The sequence below is a fragment of the Rhineura floridana genome, chromosome 3, assembly GCF_030035675.1.
Source record: "Rhineura floridana isolate rRhiFlo1 chromosome 3, rRhiFlo1.hap2, whole genome shotgun sequence".
NCBI lineage: Eukaryota > Metazoa > Chordata > Lepidosauria > Squamata > Rhineuridae > Rhineura > Rhineura floridana.
The window spans coordinates 175,715,572-175,731,528 of record NC_084482.1 but is presented as its reverse complement, the minus strand read 5'-3'; the positions used below and the strand labels follow the sequence as shown (position 1 = coordinate 175,731,528).

General features: G+C 43.3%; 1 protein-coding gene and 1 long non-coding RNA gene across 2 annotated transcripts in view; one reads left to right on the top strand and one right to left on the bottom strand.

Moving 5' to 3' along the window:
• Positions 1-15,957, bottom strand: part of FRMD4B (FERM domain containing 4B) — a 349,437-nt gene that overhangs the window by 315,819 nt on the left and 17,661 nt on the right. The gene's annotated exons all lie outside the window — the stretch shown is intronic.
• LOC133380748 (uncharacterized) lies at positions 8,435-15,448 on the top strand. The gene is made up of 3 exons (XR_009761529.1): positions 8,435-8,655; positions 9,963-10,194; positions 12,273-15,448. It is a non-coding gene; the product is annotated as an uncharacterized LOC133380748 (long non-coding RNA).

The window sequence follows — 15,957 nt, the reverse complement described above, 5'->3', positions numbered from 1 at the left end:
AAGGGCACAAGACACCTCAGTTTGGGTCTGTGTTCCCTAAAACAGAGGAGAAAATCTGTTACCGATGTGGGAAGCCAGGCCATCTGCGTTTTCAATGTGACAGTGTAAACCCCCTCAGTAATCCTGTTCAAGGAAGGACAGTAAAGAGTGAATTGAGAGAGGGAGAACCGAAAAAGATACAGTTTTGTAAAATAAGCTGGTCAAAGGTCCAAGATTTGGACTCAAGCTTGAGAGAAGAAGTATGTGTGCAAGGGGCAAAATATTGGGCTTTGCTAGATACTGGGGCTGCTCAGACCTTACTGAGGCCAGATTTAATAAAATCTGAAGAAATTTTACCTCAGGAAAAGCTGGTAATCCAAGGGGTAAGAGGCGAACCAGAAAGCATTCCCATGGCCCTAATAAAACTAAAATGGAAGGGAAAGGAGGAGACGTACAGAATGGGTATCAATGCTCAGCAAGAAGAACCTGTGATTCTGGGCAGCGATATTATGGGGGCAGGAGGAAAAAATTATGTGGTGACTAGACAACAACTTGGCAAAGCAGCAGAAGCCATTTTGTCAGAGGCTAAAGAAAACAGGGTGGAACCTGTGATGAGCCTGAGGTTGCCATAACAACTGTTAGTATGCCTAGAATGAATGAAACAGTGTTACAAATGGGGTCTGACACAGAGACACAGGAGTTCAGGGAGGAGCTGAAACATGATAGCAGTTTGAATGTAATGAAGGAAAAAGCCCTCCAAAGCAGAATTCCCTTTACAGAAACTCTGAGGGATCAAACTGTGTGGGAGAATGGTGTGCTGTACAGCCTGTGGTTGCCTAATGAAAGGGAGAACCACTGTGAACCAGTGAAACACTTGGTGGTACCTTGCAAATTTAGAGCCAGATTGCTAGAGGTAGCCCATGATGTTCCATGTTCAGGGCATCTTGGAATAAAGAAGACCAAGAAAAGTTTGGCTGCACACTATTATTGCCCAAATATTTCTAAAGATGTACAACAATATTGTTTATCTTGCAACATATGCCAAAAGGTGGGGAAAAGTGGAGTAAAGACAAAAGCACCATTGAAGCCCCTTCCTATAATAGGACAACCCTTTTATAGAGTGGAAATAGATTTGGTGGGTCCTTTTTCTAAACCCACAAGGCATGGCAAGAAATACCTATTGGTGGTGGTGGATTTTGCCACCAGATACCCAGACGCTGAAGCACTAAAATCCGTGGAAGCCCCTGTAGTGGCAGAGGCTTTATTAAAAATCTTTATGAGACTGGGTTTCCCTCATGAAGTGTTGACGGATCAAGGCAGTGTATTCATGGGAGAAGTGATGCAGTGTATGTGGAGGTGTTGTGGACTAAAACATTTAAAGACAACTACTTACCATCCAGCAATTAATGGGTTAACTGAGAGATTCAACGGGGTCCTGAAGGGCATGATAAGAAGCTATGTTCAAGATCACCCACAAGACTGGGATGAACATTTGGGGTGCTTCTTATTTGCATACAGAGAAGTCCCTCAAGAGTCAACAGGGTTCTCACCCTTTGAATTGATGTTTGCTAGAAAAGTGAGGGGACCTCTGGAACTGTTAAGAAATTCATGGGAAGGGACCCTGGGAGAGTACAAAACATCTGTGGTCAATTTTGTGTTAGATTTCCGTAACAAATTGGCATCAATGATGGAAGTAGTGCAAAAGAACTTAAGTCAAGCTCAGCAGAAGCAAAGTTACTGGTATGATAGGACAGCCAGAGAGCGTGTGTATGATGTGGGAGATATGGTTATGGCATTCATACCCAGGAAACACGATAAATTACAGGCCAACTGGGAGGGACCATATACCATAAGGGAAAAGCTTGACACAGTGACTTATGTGATAACCACAGACCACTTAAAAAAGCATAAAGTGGTTCATGTAAATATGTTGAAACCTTATCACACCAGGGGTGCAACGGTGTTGCAAGTTACCTTATTCCCTGAAGGAAGTGGGCCTGATTTACCAGATTTGGTTCAGGAAAGTAAAGCAGAAGATGGGTTGGATCAGTTGGAATGGTCGGGGGAAGTCGATGGAAAGGTCCAAGAAGAAATAATGAGTGTGTTGAATGAATACAGGGAACTTTTCAGTAACCGACCTGGAAGAACCAGTGTGGCAAGCCACAGTATTGACACTGGAAATCATCCCCCTATTAGATCTGCCCCTTACAGAGTGAATGGGAAAGTGTTGGATGAGATACGAAAGGAAGTAAGAGAGATGCTAGAGCTGGGGGTGATACGAGAATCAATCAGTCCCTGGGCATCTAGTATAGTATTGGTACCAAAAAAAGATGGGACTATTAGATTCTGCATTGATTTTCGAGCAGTAAATAAGGTCACTGTCCCAGATGCATACCCCATGCCTAGAGTGGACACTATGTTGGAGTTGTTGGGGCCACCAACAATCATTTCCACCATAGATTTATGTAAAGGGTTTTGGCAGATGGAGCTAGAAGAACAATCCAGAGCCAAAACTGCTTTTAATACCCCTGATGGGTTATATGAATTCACTACCTTACCTATGGGGCTTAGGAACTCTCCAAGTTCCTTCCAAAGACTGATAAACACAATTTTGAGGGGCATGTCAGAATTCGCAGTGGCGTATATGGATGATATAGCCATTTTCAGCAAGTCGGTGTCTGACCATGTTCGACATTTAACAGCGGTATTGGAAGTACTTAAAAAGGCTGGTTTAACAATCAAAGTAAAAAAATGCCAGTTTGGATTACGTGAAGTGTCTTATCTATGGCATAAGGTGGGGAGTGGGAAGATAACCCCCTTGTGGAACAAAGTGGAGGCTATCCAATCTTGGCCTGTTCCAGTACGAAAGAAACAAGTGAGAGCATTTTTAGGTATGGCTGGTTTTTACAGAAAGTTTATAAAGGGGTTTGGTGAGATAGCAACCCCACTGCATGAGTTAATTAAGAAAAAGTGTGCTGAGTGTGTGAGATGGGATGAACGGTGCCAAAAGGCTTTCGACCAACTGAAGCAAGCGCTGTGTCAGGGTCCGATATTGATAGCTCCGGACTTTGAACAACCGTTTATAGTGGCAACAGATGCATCTGATTTGGCTCTTGGAGTTGTGCTGTGTGATGTTCCTGCTTGTAGGGTAAATATGGTAAGTGCTGTTTATATAGAAGACATATGGTAAGTGGAGTGAAAGAGGAGGGGGGAGTACATGAGCAGTAGAATGCTGGATGATTGGCTGAGCGTTTGAGTGGCTGGGAGTATAAATGGAAGAATGACAGTTGAATCTGGGTGGATGTTAGTAGGGTGGAGAAGAAGGTGTTTGAGGGTGGATGTTGGGAGTGTGGAGAAAGAGGTGTCTGAGGGTGGAGGTCAGGAGTTGGAGTTCTGATTAATAATAAGTCAAGTACAAAACAGGAATAGATGAAACCATACACTTGTGAAACATTCTAAAACTAATCTTGTTATTTCTGATATTTAATAAATACTTATTTGGTTTACCAAAGGCCTGATCCTTGGCTGGGGGATATACATACCAGAAGGGAGGGCAAGGTAATTACCAAGGCTGAACAGAAACAGTATCTAATGGTGGCAGCAGTGAAGGGAGGATTAATAACAATTCAAGTATCCAGAGCAACCCAGAGTTGTAAGCGTTATCTATAAAGATACAAGGGGGTTGGGAACAGCATAAGCACACAGTCACAAAAGTAACCAGCTAGAGAGAGACTCAGGCAAAGTCTCTGGAAGTATTGGTTACAGGACGTGACTGGTGGTGCTGCCTAGCAGGGGGATCTAGTGAGATCTGTGCTAGAGCGGAGTGAGAAACCATATAAAGGATGGTCCGGACTGGTGGTATCCCTGGTGGTGCCATGTGAAAGGCAGTAGCCACAAGCAGGTGGGAACCTGACAGGGAGAACCAGGGGAGGGCATCACATGCTGATGCAAGAGCGAGAGGGCATCAAGCACCCCATTGCCTACTTAAGTCGTAAACTGTCATCAAGGGAAAGAAACTACTGTTCGGTCCAGAAGGAGTGCCTAGCAGTCGTGTGGGGCCTGGGAAAGCTGAGACCCTACGTCTGGGGAAGGAAGTGCACGGTCATCACGGATCATCGCGCATTGCTGTGGCTGGACACTATGAAAAATAGCAACACCATGCTGCAAAGGTGGTGCTGGGCACTGCAGGAGTACCAGATAGACTTTGTTTACATCAAGGGAAAGGACAACGTGTTGGCAGATGGACTTTCGAGGCAGATGGCGGATACTACAATCAAGTGAGCAAGATGTAATTTGAAAAGGACACTTTACTCCAAAGTGATGGTCACTTGTATATAATAAACGCGACATATTAATCCTGGGTACTGGAGAAATACTCTGCTGTTATTTAAGGGGGGGGAAATGTGATGTTCCTGTAAGTTAGCATCTGTAAATATGGTAAGTGTGGGTCTATTGGGTGATGTATGGTAATTGACTGAGAGAGAAGGGGGGAGTACATGGGTGAGAAACTGAAGTGTGCTGGATGATGATTGGCTGAGTGGCTGGCTGGCTGAAGGTATAAATGGAGGTTGGTGAGTGATGAGGGGGGGAGAGAGAGAGTCGGTTAGAGAGTCGGTTGGGAGAGGTTGTTGAGTTGGTTGGCAGAGTTCTGAGGGAAGTTTGGATTGGATTTGGCTGATATTTAAATAGGATATATATGAACAGAAACATAAAGAGTAACCATATATGAAACCATACGCTTGTGAAACATTCCTAAAGTAATCTTGTTATTTCCTGTTATTAGTAAATACTTATTTGGTTTACCAAAGGTCTGATCCTTGGCTGGGGAATATACAGACCAGAAGGGAGGGCAAGGTAATTACCAAGGCTGAACAGAAACAGTATCTAATGGTGGCAGCAGTGAAGGGAGGAATTGTAACAAGTCAAGTATCCAGAGCAACCCAGAGTTGTATGCTTTTTATATAAAGATACAAGGGGGTTGGGAACAGCATAAGCACTCAGTCACAAAAGTAACCAGCTAGAGAGAGACTCAGGCAAAGTCTCTGGGAGTATTGGTTATAGGACGTGACTGGTGGTGCTGCCTAGCAGTGGGATCTAGTGAGATCTGTGCTAGAGCGGAGTGAGAAACCATATAAAGGACGGTCCGGACTGGTGGTGTCCCTGGTGGTGCCTAGTGAAAGGCAGTAGCCACAAGCAGGTGGGAACCTGACAGGGAGAACCAGGGAAGGTCGTCACAATGCCCCATCCACATCTGCTGTAGTCCCCAATGAGGTGTCTAGTGCAATGTCTGCTGCAGCTTCTTCGGAACCGTTTCAGTTGATACGGCCTGATGATGTAGACAAGGTGCTTGCGATGATGCGACCAGCAATGTGTTGGATGAAACAGATTATCTTGACCAATTCCAGTCTGGGTTACGGGACTGAATCAGCCTTGGTCACCCTGATGGATGACCTTTATCGAGAGAAGGGCAAGGGGAGTGAAACCCTGTTACTCTTACTTGATCTCTCAGCGGCTTTTGATACCATTGATCATGGTATCCTTCTGGGACGACTTGGTGAAATGGGTATTGGAGGCACTGTTTTACAGTAGTTCTGATCCTATCTCCAAGGTTGTTTTCAGAGAATAGCATTAGATTATTGTCTTTTGGCCCCCTGGCAGTTGCGCTGTGGGGTGCCGCAGGGTACCATCTTGTCCCCATGCTGTTTAACATCTATATGAAGCCCTTGGGAGCGGTCATCAGGAGATTTGGGGCAAGGTGTCAGCAGTACGCTGATGATACCCAGCTCTATTTCTCTGTACAGGAATACCCCGCTATACGGAACTTCACTTAACGTACATTCGCTTTTACGGACATACTCCATACTCCACCATGCCCGTTTACGTACGCTTGCTTCACACTTATGGACACTTAACGGTGCGTGGGGGTGGAAATAGATGCGATCGCGCCTCCGCTAAGCTGGGATGCGTGATCGCAATCAACTAAGAGGCGCAGCAGCGCAGCAGCAGAGGCTTTAGCGCGGGGCTTTCAGCCTCCGCATGAAGGAGAAGTAAAAATTTTTTTAAAGGTAGTGCTTCACTTTAAGGACATTTTCGGTTTACGTACTCGCTCTGGTCCCATTGAGTACATTAATGCGATGTATTCCTGTAACATCTGAATCGGGAGAGGTCATGCAAGGCCTGGACCACTGCCTGGACTTGGAAGGGGGCTGGATGGCCAATGAGTCTAATTCCTAGCAAGATGAAGACACTGTGGGTTGGTGGTTCACGAGTTCGGATAATTGGTCAGTTGCCTGCTTTGGATGCGGTCGTACTCCCTCTGAAAGAGCAGGTCCATAGTCTGGGGGGTGCTCCTGGATCCATCTTTGTTGCTAGAAGCCCAGGTGACCTCAGTGGCTAGGAGTGCCTTTTACCAGCCTTGGCTGGTAAGACAGCTGCAGCCACTTCTGGACCGGGATAGCCTGACCACTGTTGTCCACGCACTGGTAACCTCCAGGCTGGATTACTGTAATGAGTTCTATGTGGGGCTGCCCTGGAGGTTGGTCTAGAAGCTGCAGCTGGTGCAAAATGTGGCAGCGAAACTGCTCACTGGGGCAGGGTATCACCAACATGTCACCCCACTGCTGAAAGAATTGCACTGGATGCCCATTTGCAACTGGGCCAAGTACAAGGTTCTAGTTTTGGTGTACAAAGCCCTATACAGCTTGGGACCAGGATATCTGAAAGACTGTCTTATCCCTTATATACCCAGTCGATCACTGTACTTTGCAGGTGAGGGCCTCCTGCAGATACCATCTTATCAGGAGGTCCCTTCTGCACAACATAGGAAACGGACCTTTAGTGTCTACCCTGTTGAATTCCCTACCCTTAAATATTAGACAGGCGCCATCTCTGTTATCTTTTCGGTGCCTGTTAAAGACCTTCCTCTTTCAGCAAGCTTCTTATCCCAGTCTGCATCTGTGTTAGAATTGCTTTTTAATATGTTTTAAACCGTTTTATTTTAAAAATGTTTTTAACCTTTTTTTCTAAGTCTTCAAAGCTTAAAAAAAATTTTTTTTTAAAGATGTTTTGTTTTAATGTATCTTAAAGTCTGTTTTTATGATATTTTAAAGTGTTTTTAGTGCTTTTGTTTGCCGCCCTGGGCTCCGGCTGGGAGGAAGGGTGGGATATAAATCAAATAATAAATAAATAAATAAATAAATTTAGAGTGAAAAATATTATTGCGGATACTTCTACACATGTAAAAATCATACCACAGTGCCACTACTTCCTGGAAAAAGACATGAATCCTGAAACTCCTGCATGTACACAATTATGTCTGACCACTGTTGTCCATGCACTGGTAAACTCCAGGATGGACCACTTTAATGCGTTCTATATGGGGATGCCCTTGAGGTTGGTCCAGAAGCTGCAGCTGGTGCAAAATGCGGCAGCGAGACTGCTCACTGGGGCAGGGTATCACCAACATGTCACCCTGCTGCTAAAAGAATTGCACTGGCTGCCCATTGGCTGCTGGGATGAGTTCAAGGTTCTGGTTTTGGTGTACAAAGCCCAATACAGCTTGGGACCAGGATACCTGAAAGACCATCTTATCCCTTATATGCCCAGTTGATCACTATGCTCTGCAGGTGAAGGCCTCCTGCAGATACCATCTTATCAGGGGGTCCATTCTGCACAACATAGGAATTGGACCTTTAGTGCTGTGGCATATACCCGTTGGAATTCCCTCCCCTTAAATATTCAACAAGCGCCATCTCTGTTATCTTTTTGGCACCTACTGAAGACCTTCCTCTTTCAACAAGCCTTTTAAGGAAAGACCTTATCTAAGTCTGTGTTTGTGTTGTAATTGCTTTTTAAGATGTTTTTAAAGTTTTTTTAAAAAAATGTTTTTAAAGATGTTGGTTTTTTTGATATATTGTAATGTTTATTTTTATTATGTTTTATAGTGTTTTTAGTGTTTTTGTTTGCTGCCCTGGGCTCCTACTGGGAGGAAGGGTGGAATATAAATTTAATAAATAATAATAATTATAATAATCATAGAATCATAGAGTTGGAAGGGGCCTATAAGGCTACAGAGTCCAGCACAGAGCTAAATATTATATACTTTTACCTGTTTTACATGTTGAGCAACAGCACTGCTTTTCTGAACCTCACACACCTGGAACATTATGAGATTGCTTGTTGCTGTACCTCAGTCTAATAATAAAGAGGGGGTCATATCCTGCAAGCTTGTTAAATAATGATGTGTCCTCAACAGCATTACACATCAAATAATGTGTATCCTCCACAGCAGGGCTCCTGCACATTTACTGCCAAGTGGCATGGGCAGACAATACACCTTGACGGAATTAACCAAGAGGAGTGCTGGGCTCGAGGACTGCTCCTTTAAGAGCTTCCACTCTTAGAAAAGAGGCGGACTGCAGGAGGGATGATCTGGCCCTGGAAGAATAAAGAGCTTCTGTTCAGTCTCAGAAATTGTCAGAGCACGTTGCTCACTTGGAACTCTCCAAGGTTCTTCAACTACAGCCTGTATTGCTGCCCCATCATGCTCAGCCTCAGGCACAGATAACCAAGCTGCCAAGAAGGCAGTGGTCTTAACTTGAGCTTCTAACCATCAAGGTCTGATATCTTACTCTTTCTAATAGAGGAATTGCTGGGAAGAAATCCAAAAATTATTTGGTAGGTAGTTCCTCTGTATTCCACAAAATAGGCTCACACCTCATTAATTTAATATGAAGAAACACTTCCCCTTCAAGAAGAAGACAACTGGCATGTTAGGCAATTCAGGGCTGGTGGAGTAATGAATGTGACACCTCCCTTTGCACACTAGGCTAGTTTCTGCACACACTCACACAGCCCTCTCTATTCTCCATCCAGGCAAGCAAGAGGCATTGCCACAGTACAAGGACACATTCCAGCCAGGCAAAACCACTGAAGGAGGATGGCGAGCAGGGCCAGGAAAAGGTGTGGCTGAAAAGAGTCCTGAGGGCCAGAGACAGAGGCTTGGAGGGCTACATTCAGCCCCTGGGCCTGGGGTTCTCCACCCTGAACAACACCCTATCTAGAGGTCTTCTATTTCAAAGCGAGTCTAAAAACCTGGCTTTCCTTCTACCATAAGGACTAGAAACCTAAGGTTGTAATCCTATCTGGGAGTAAGTCCCACTGAACTCAATGGTACTTGCTTCTGAGTAGACTGTATAGGATTCCCCTGGAAAGCTCCTCCCAAAACCCAGAGATTTACAGTGCATTCACATTAATGTCTACTGAGAAGGATGAGTGCAATATTAAGCATATCTGCTCATAATTAAGTCCTATTGAACTCAATGGGGCTTATGCCCAGATAGGTGAGGCTAGGATTGAAGGCCAAGAAAGTTAAATCCTGTCCCAGTTTCCAGATTCTATATGGCATGTACATGAACTATGCACAGCTGTCATTAAAAACTTTGCTTCTCACTAAGTTCTCTCTGATTGTGGGCATATTTGTTATTAAAACTGCAATTAGATTTTAATGAACCAACTATATATCAAATTATTTCGGCTATGACATTCTCTCCTATGAAACAACTTCTTACCATGTCTTACTGTAGTGTAGTTAAATAGTGTTTTGCAAATAATTTTAAAAAATATAAATTAAACCTACCAGTTACCCACTTGGAGATGACTTTGTGTAATCCTGCTCAATGTGTAACTTCCCTGCCTGCAGTTATAGGGCACTGAAGAAGCAAATTAAAAAGCTCTATTATGTTACAGTTGGGTTGAGGCCAAAGTTTTGCTTTGTCACAGAGCTTGAAGATACATAGTTCTAATTTGCATTTTCTTCACTAGGAAATTAATTTTGTTGATTCCTTGCACTTGTTTATTTTTTTAAATACAGAAACAGAATCCTAGAGAGGTGAGATGTACAGTCTTTTTTCTCCTTCTCCTTTTTAATTAATACTTTATCTAGTGTGGTTTTGTTCTGCTTTTTTTTTTTTTTTACAAAACAGGTGCCAATTATTTAGCACCTATTCCAAACATCCTGCTTCTCCAGATTTGTAACTTTCATAATTCTGACTGAAGCTAGCTGGGGCCGATGGCAGCTGGAATCCAACTACATCTGCAGGGCATCACCTTGGTTACCCCTGGTTTGGCTGATGCCAGAGACAAGCAACAGAATATTTGCAGTGCAATCATTTTTATGTCTTCTTGAAAGCAAACCCCATTGAATTTAACTCCCAGGTAAGTGTGTGTATAGGATTGTAGCATAATACTGGCAATAGGCAGGCACCCTTGCTATATTGTTTTAGACACCTGCAGAAAACTTCTGCATTTCAGTAAGCCTACCCAGACATATAATTTAGTTATATATGTTTATTTTAAAAGTTTTACTGATTTTATGGTTTTATTGGTAATTATCTTGTAAGTATTTGGGTTTTTTTTAGTTTTGTAGATTTTATCTGTGTTTTATTGATAATTTTATTGTGCACACTGCTGAGTTTATGATTAAGCAGTTTATAAATCTTTATAAATAAAGAAATAATTGTCTCTGCCTCTTTTTAAAAGCCTTCTTTCCAAGTGCGGCAAGCCACACTTTTCATTGCATACTGCAGTTCTTTTTTGTCACTTGCACAATAATTAACAATGTCCCCCAAAATTTCAGCCGTTTACCATTTACAGTTTTCTTTAAGTACACAAAAAGTACCTGGGCCTATTGATTCTTGCCACTGGGATGCTATTTTGTCCCTGACAATGTTAAAGTATTGATATTTTTAAAAGAATGTGCCATGAGGTTTTTGAAACAAAAACAGATTCAGGGAAACAGACATGTTTCCTTGGCTTTGTTTTGGGGACATTTTATTACCCCAATACAAGTTCTAATTTGGCTCGAGAAAGTAAATTGTCCCACAGAAACTGTCTATGTCAAGTTTCTTTGCTTGAGCTGAATAAGATTTTTTAAAAAATCAATAATATGAAAAATGCCGCCCTGGGCTCCTGCTGGGAGGAAGGGCGGGATATAAATAAATAAATAAATAAAAATCAAAACGGTCAACATTATGCTCTGCTAGGTTTGCTGTAGGAGTTTGGTAATCCATTATATTAGCCCAGTGTGGGTGTTCACCCCCACATGATGAGAACCACACAAGAGGGAGAGAGCAAGAGCAGAAGCCATTGCCACTGGCCTTGCCTCCTTCATTACATCTCCATTACTCAGATCTGCCAGCCACCATGCATTGGAGGGGGAATTTCTGAAGTGGGGGAGGAAGAATTAGGCTCCCAGTTTGGTTTAGAGGGTTCTAAATTAGGAAGCTGCTTTATATTGAGACCCACAGCTCCGTCTATTTCAGCACTGTCGATACTGACAGGCGCTCTCCAGGGTTTCAGATAGAGGGCATTCCCAGCCCTGCTTGGAGATGCCAGGGATTGCACCTTGAACCTTCTGCATGCAAAGGGTGCACTCTACCACTGAGCTACAACCCTTCTCCATTGTGTGGGGAGTCATAATTTAGAGCCTATCGAGTTAAACCTGTCCCCCTCACATAGGCTTTTGAGGGGAGGTTTGGTGAATTAATATTGGATTGGAGTTGCTGCTGGATTGAATTGCTTTGTTTTGTAGTATTCATCTTCTGTATACTGGATATACTGTAGAGTTTTAGTTGTTATCTGTTGTGCGGATATTTTTGTCCATCTCTGGGATTTGTGTTTAAAGAGTGGTATATGCCTTGAAAAAAAAGGAATAAGTAAGGCCAACAGGATCCCTGCATCAGACCTTCTAAGCCCTCCAATGCATGGAGGGTGGTGAAACCAGCCAATTGGGATGAGACAGAATAAGCAGAATCAGTGAGCATGGCCTCTGAAGACATGCTGAGCCAAGGAATTTGTTTTCAGTCCCAGAAGTGAACTGAGGTCACTCTCCTTTCACACAACAGTTCACTCTTGGCTAGCTCTCTTCAATTCAGCAGCCCAATTTAGGTGGAAAGGGTCATTTTATCTGTTTGTTTGTTTATTATTTGATTGATAGCCCGTCCTTCCTCACAGGAGGAGCCCATGTTACCCATCCTTCACTACAAAGGTCTCAAGGCAGGTTACAACAATAGAATATACAATAATGAAAACAGATTAAACCATTACCATTATAAAACAAGTAAAACCAAATGGGACAGAACAGTATAAATGCAGCAAAAGAAGTAGGTCCCACAAAACAAAATACCTAGCTGTTACTTTATCTTCTGCTCACAACTGTTGTAACGGGTTGCTGAGTTCATAATTCATCTAGTTATAGTTATGGACTGATCTCATCATTATGTTTTTCATTCAAGGGAGAATGCCTGAAGGGGGCAATGCCCTCACAAAAATGATGAGTCACTACTAGCTACAATGGCGACACACACCTCCAGGTTCAGAGGGAGTGCCACTGAATGCCAGCTGCTGGGAAGAAAGTGAGCCCCGTCCCACTGAAGTCAGGAAGACCTATTTCCAATGAAACATGGAGCAGACTGGGCTGCACAGCAGTTTCATGCATGCAGTGATGTTCTGCTCTCAGCAACACATCTATTAATTGTGATATCCTGAAAATGACATCATTGCAGAGTTTGTGTCATAATCAACAGAGCTGCAGTGAGTACATGTGGGCATAATGGGGCTCTCGTACAACTTCCTATTACCAAGAGAAATCGAAGGGAGTCAGCCAAAATTGGAAGAGCACAATTAAAGAACATCCAGTGTGGCAGGGCCTGCCCTGTGGAACTCTTGGCCAAAGAACATATGGCAGGAGCCATCACTGCTCCCTCTCTAGACATCTTTTAAAAACTGTATTCTTTAGGCAGGCCTTTGGTATTTGATTTTTTTAAAGAAGGTTTCATGGATATATTGTGTTTTTACTGTTATTGTAGTACTTGTGTTGTTATGTTGTACACCACCTTGTTATATATTCCATGGAAGTGTGGTTTAAAAATATCTGAAAAATAAATGATAGTTATGATAATAATAAGGATGGTATCCAAGTCACCCGTTCCGTCAGTGCAAGGATTTTCACTTATACAACAGAATTTCTCCCCCTCTACTCCTGTGCACTCCCTGTGCGCACCCTGCATCCTCCCCAAATCTGCTCCAGAGGGTTAGAGGGAGGCCCAGCACCAGACAGCGCACTGGCTGAGAGGGCCCTCTGTGGCTGGGACTGGGGGGGTGTAGCTCCACTTCACAATCTGCACTAGCATTGGGTCACAGATCATGTACTCTGTGAGATGATGCTGGCACTGATCACCCTGCCAGACCCCCCCTTACTGCCATGGGCTGGCCGTGCCACTTTCTGTGTCTCCACGTCAGTGTGCTGTGATTGTATGCTTGCCGTTGCCCAAGATGGCGGTGGGGAGCACAACATGCCCCAGATGCCATCTTGAGTGATGGCAGACATATGTATGCAGGGCACTAACACACTGATGCAGCCGGTCCTATTAAAACCCTGGAGCTGGAGCAGCCGAGGGCCCACTGAACAGATTTAGGGGTGTGCAGGCGGGGAAAGGAGGATTGAAGTTCCATTGCACAAGTGGAAATCCTTGCCCTGATGGAACAATTTAGTTGGATATCACCCTAATTAAATTACAGGGCCAGTCAAATTACAAGAGTACCAGACATTTTGGAAAACAGACTTCTGGTCATGCTCAGTGGGCAGAAGCCTTATGCAATAGCTAACATGGCCTGAAATGTGAATAGATTCCCAAACAGCAAGAAGCCAGTTCAAAGGAGAGCATTAACTCAGCAGCTGCATTTTTTTAAGGCTCAGCCCATTTCATATAATCTACAATTGCAAGCAAGGCTTCGCCAAAACTATAGAGTTCAAGTTTTCAGCAACTCTATTAACATTCTAGAAAGCAACTTTCACATAATACTGAACTGCGATGAAAGGGGGAGCTATACAAAGAGATGTAAAGCTCTTGGGCCAATAAACTCTGAGGAGGGGAAGGCTGAGAGGATCGACACACTACTTTGTAAGTCAAGATTAACGGGAAACTGAACCATAAAGGAACTTCCCCAACCCGGTTCCCTCAAGAGGCTTTGGAGTCCAATTCCCATCAGCCCCAGCCAGCATGGCAGTGGTCTGGGGTAGCAGTTATCCAACAACACTTGGAGGGCACCAGGTTGGGGGTGGCTGCCTTAAAGAAACCAAAACAGAAGTGCCAAAGCCAAGCTCACAAGGAGAGGTGAGGAGGGATGAGGATGGAGTACTCAGCCACTATGCTACAATTTATCAGACTGAGATCATGACATCAGAGTCAGGCCAAAGTATGACTAATGTTCCATAACTGAGACTGTCACAGCCTGATCCACTGATCCCAAGGATGTGGCGGCAGAGAACACCTCATCAAAGATCTTGATACCCTCACAGATGCTGAGTTCCTCATATAAGTGGAAAACATTGACATGAGCAGGCAGGGTATTATCAATGCAAAACTCCAAGGCCTTCCCTGGTCCTGGGGTTATACTGTCAGCCTCTACCATCCTACTTCACAAAACTTGTGAAGAAGAAAAAAGATCCTCTCTCTCTGTAGGATTAATCCTTTGTCTTATGCTTCATTAAGTGGGGGTGGGGGTGGGGGGTCATACAGAGTGCAACACTATGCATGTTTATTTAGAAGGAAGTCCCATTGCTTTCAATAGGCCTTACTTATAGGTAAATGCATACCTGTATATAGGATTGCAGCCATAAGCAACTGGAGATGCACTCCTTTTGTCCCCTTCTGCTTGTAGGCAATGCATTTGCTTCTCATTTTTGCAGTGAGGTTTAGAGCAACGGTCCAGAAAATAAAAACACACACATTTTCCACTTCTCCCCAGATTTTACTGCTACCCAATGCCCATTTTTATTTTGGTAAAAAGTTTTGCAGTTCATCAAACTAAGCATTTGGAATGTTTTGAGCAATCTGAAATGCTGCTTTTTTATGATCACAGCAAAACCATTTATCAGGAGAGAGATCATATCAGACAAAATAATTTTTCTCTCTTCCCCTGTACCCCGCAACTTGTTTTCCAGTTACTTTTTTTTATCTTAAGAGATCAAGAAATCATTATGGGTGGCTAAGTCACAAAGCAGAAAACACACACACAAAAAGCTAATTGAAATTGGAGCATGTCCCTATGCTTTCAGGTCCCACTATCCATCATCTTTTTTCCAGGAATACACAGCATTTCAGGGCACCATAGGTGGTAGTGGTAAACTTTTTCAAAAAGTTTACTCTTCTGAAAATCATTCTATTTAACCATAACATTATTTTTGCAATGTGATAAAGAAGAAGCTGCTGTTTTGACCTGCTTGGATTTCAGCAATGATGATATCCCTGTAGCATGTATTGTTGAAAGTAAAATACTAATAAGCACCTTTTTGAGATTTCCATGTTTTAATTGTAGTTATTTTGTGGCACAAGGATCGTTCTTATGTGGCCAATGAATCTCTTAAGACTGCAATCCTGTGCCCACTTTCCTGGGATTAAGTGAAGATTTCCACTGAATTTAACTTGGCTTGCTTTGAGTAGTCCTGAATCTGATTGTAATGTCAACAGGTTATCTGCTTAATCATTAAAGCTACAAACCTATATATTCTTAAATATGCTTAATCCAATTAATTTCAGTGTGCTTAGGTCAGCCTAACTCTGTTTAGGACTGGAGCAGACTGTAAGTGCAGGTAACCCAAAGGGTTATATTTTAGTGGATCTCCTAGTATATGTCCTGTATGTTTTTAATCCAAAGTCCTGATAAAAAAGGCAAAAATATCCAGCATCCAACAGATGAAAAGGTATCCTGGTTAATACTAGTAGCTGTTTTCAGCTTCTCCAGCAGTTCAGCGTCTTGTGCGGGAAAGAGTTCAGAAAGTGTTTGCCTCCATAAATCACAAAGGGTTTGATTTGGAGCAAGGACAGTGGAACTATTTTCAGCCTGAGGGCCACGTTCTCTTCTGGGCAACCTTCCAAGGGCCACATGCCAATCATGGGTGGGGCCAGAGGCAAAAGT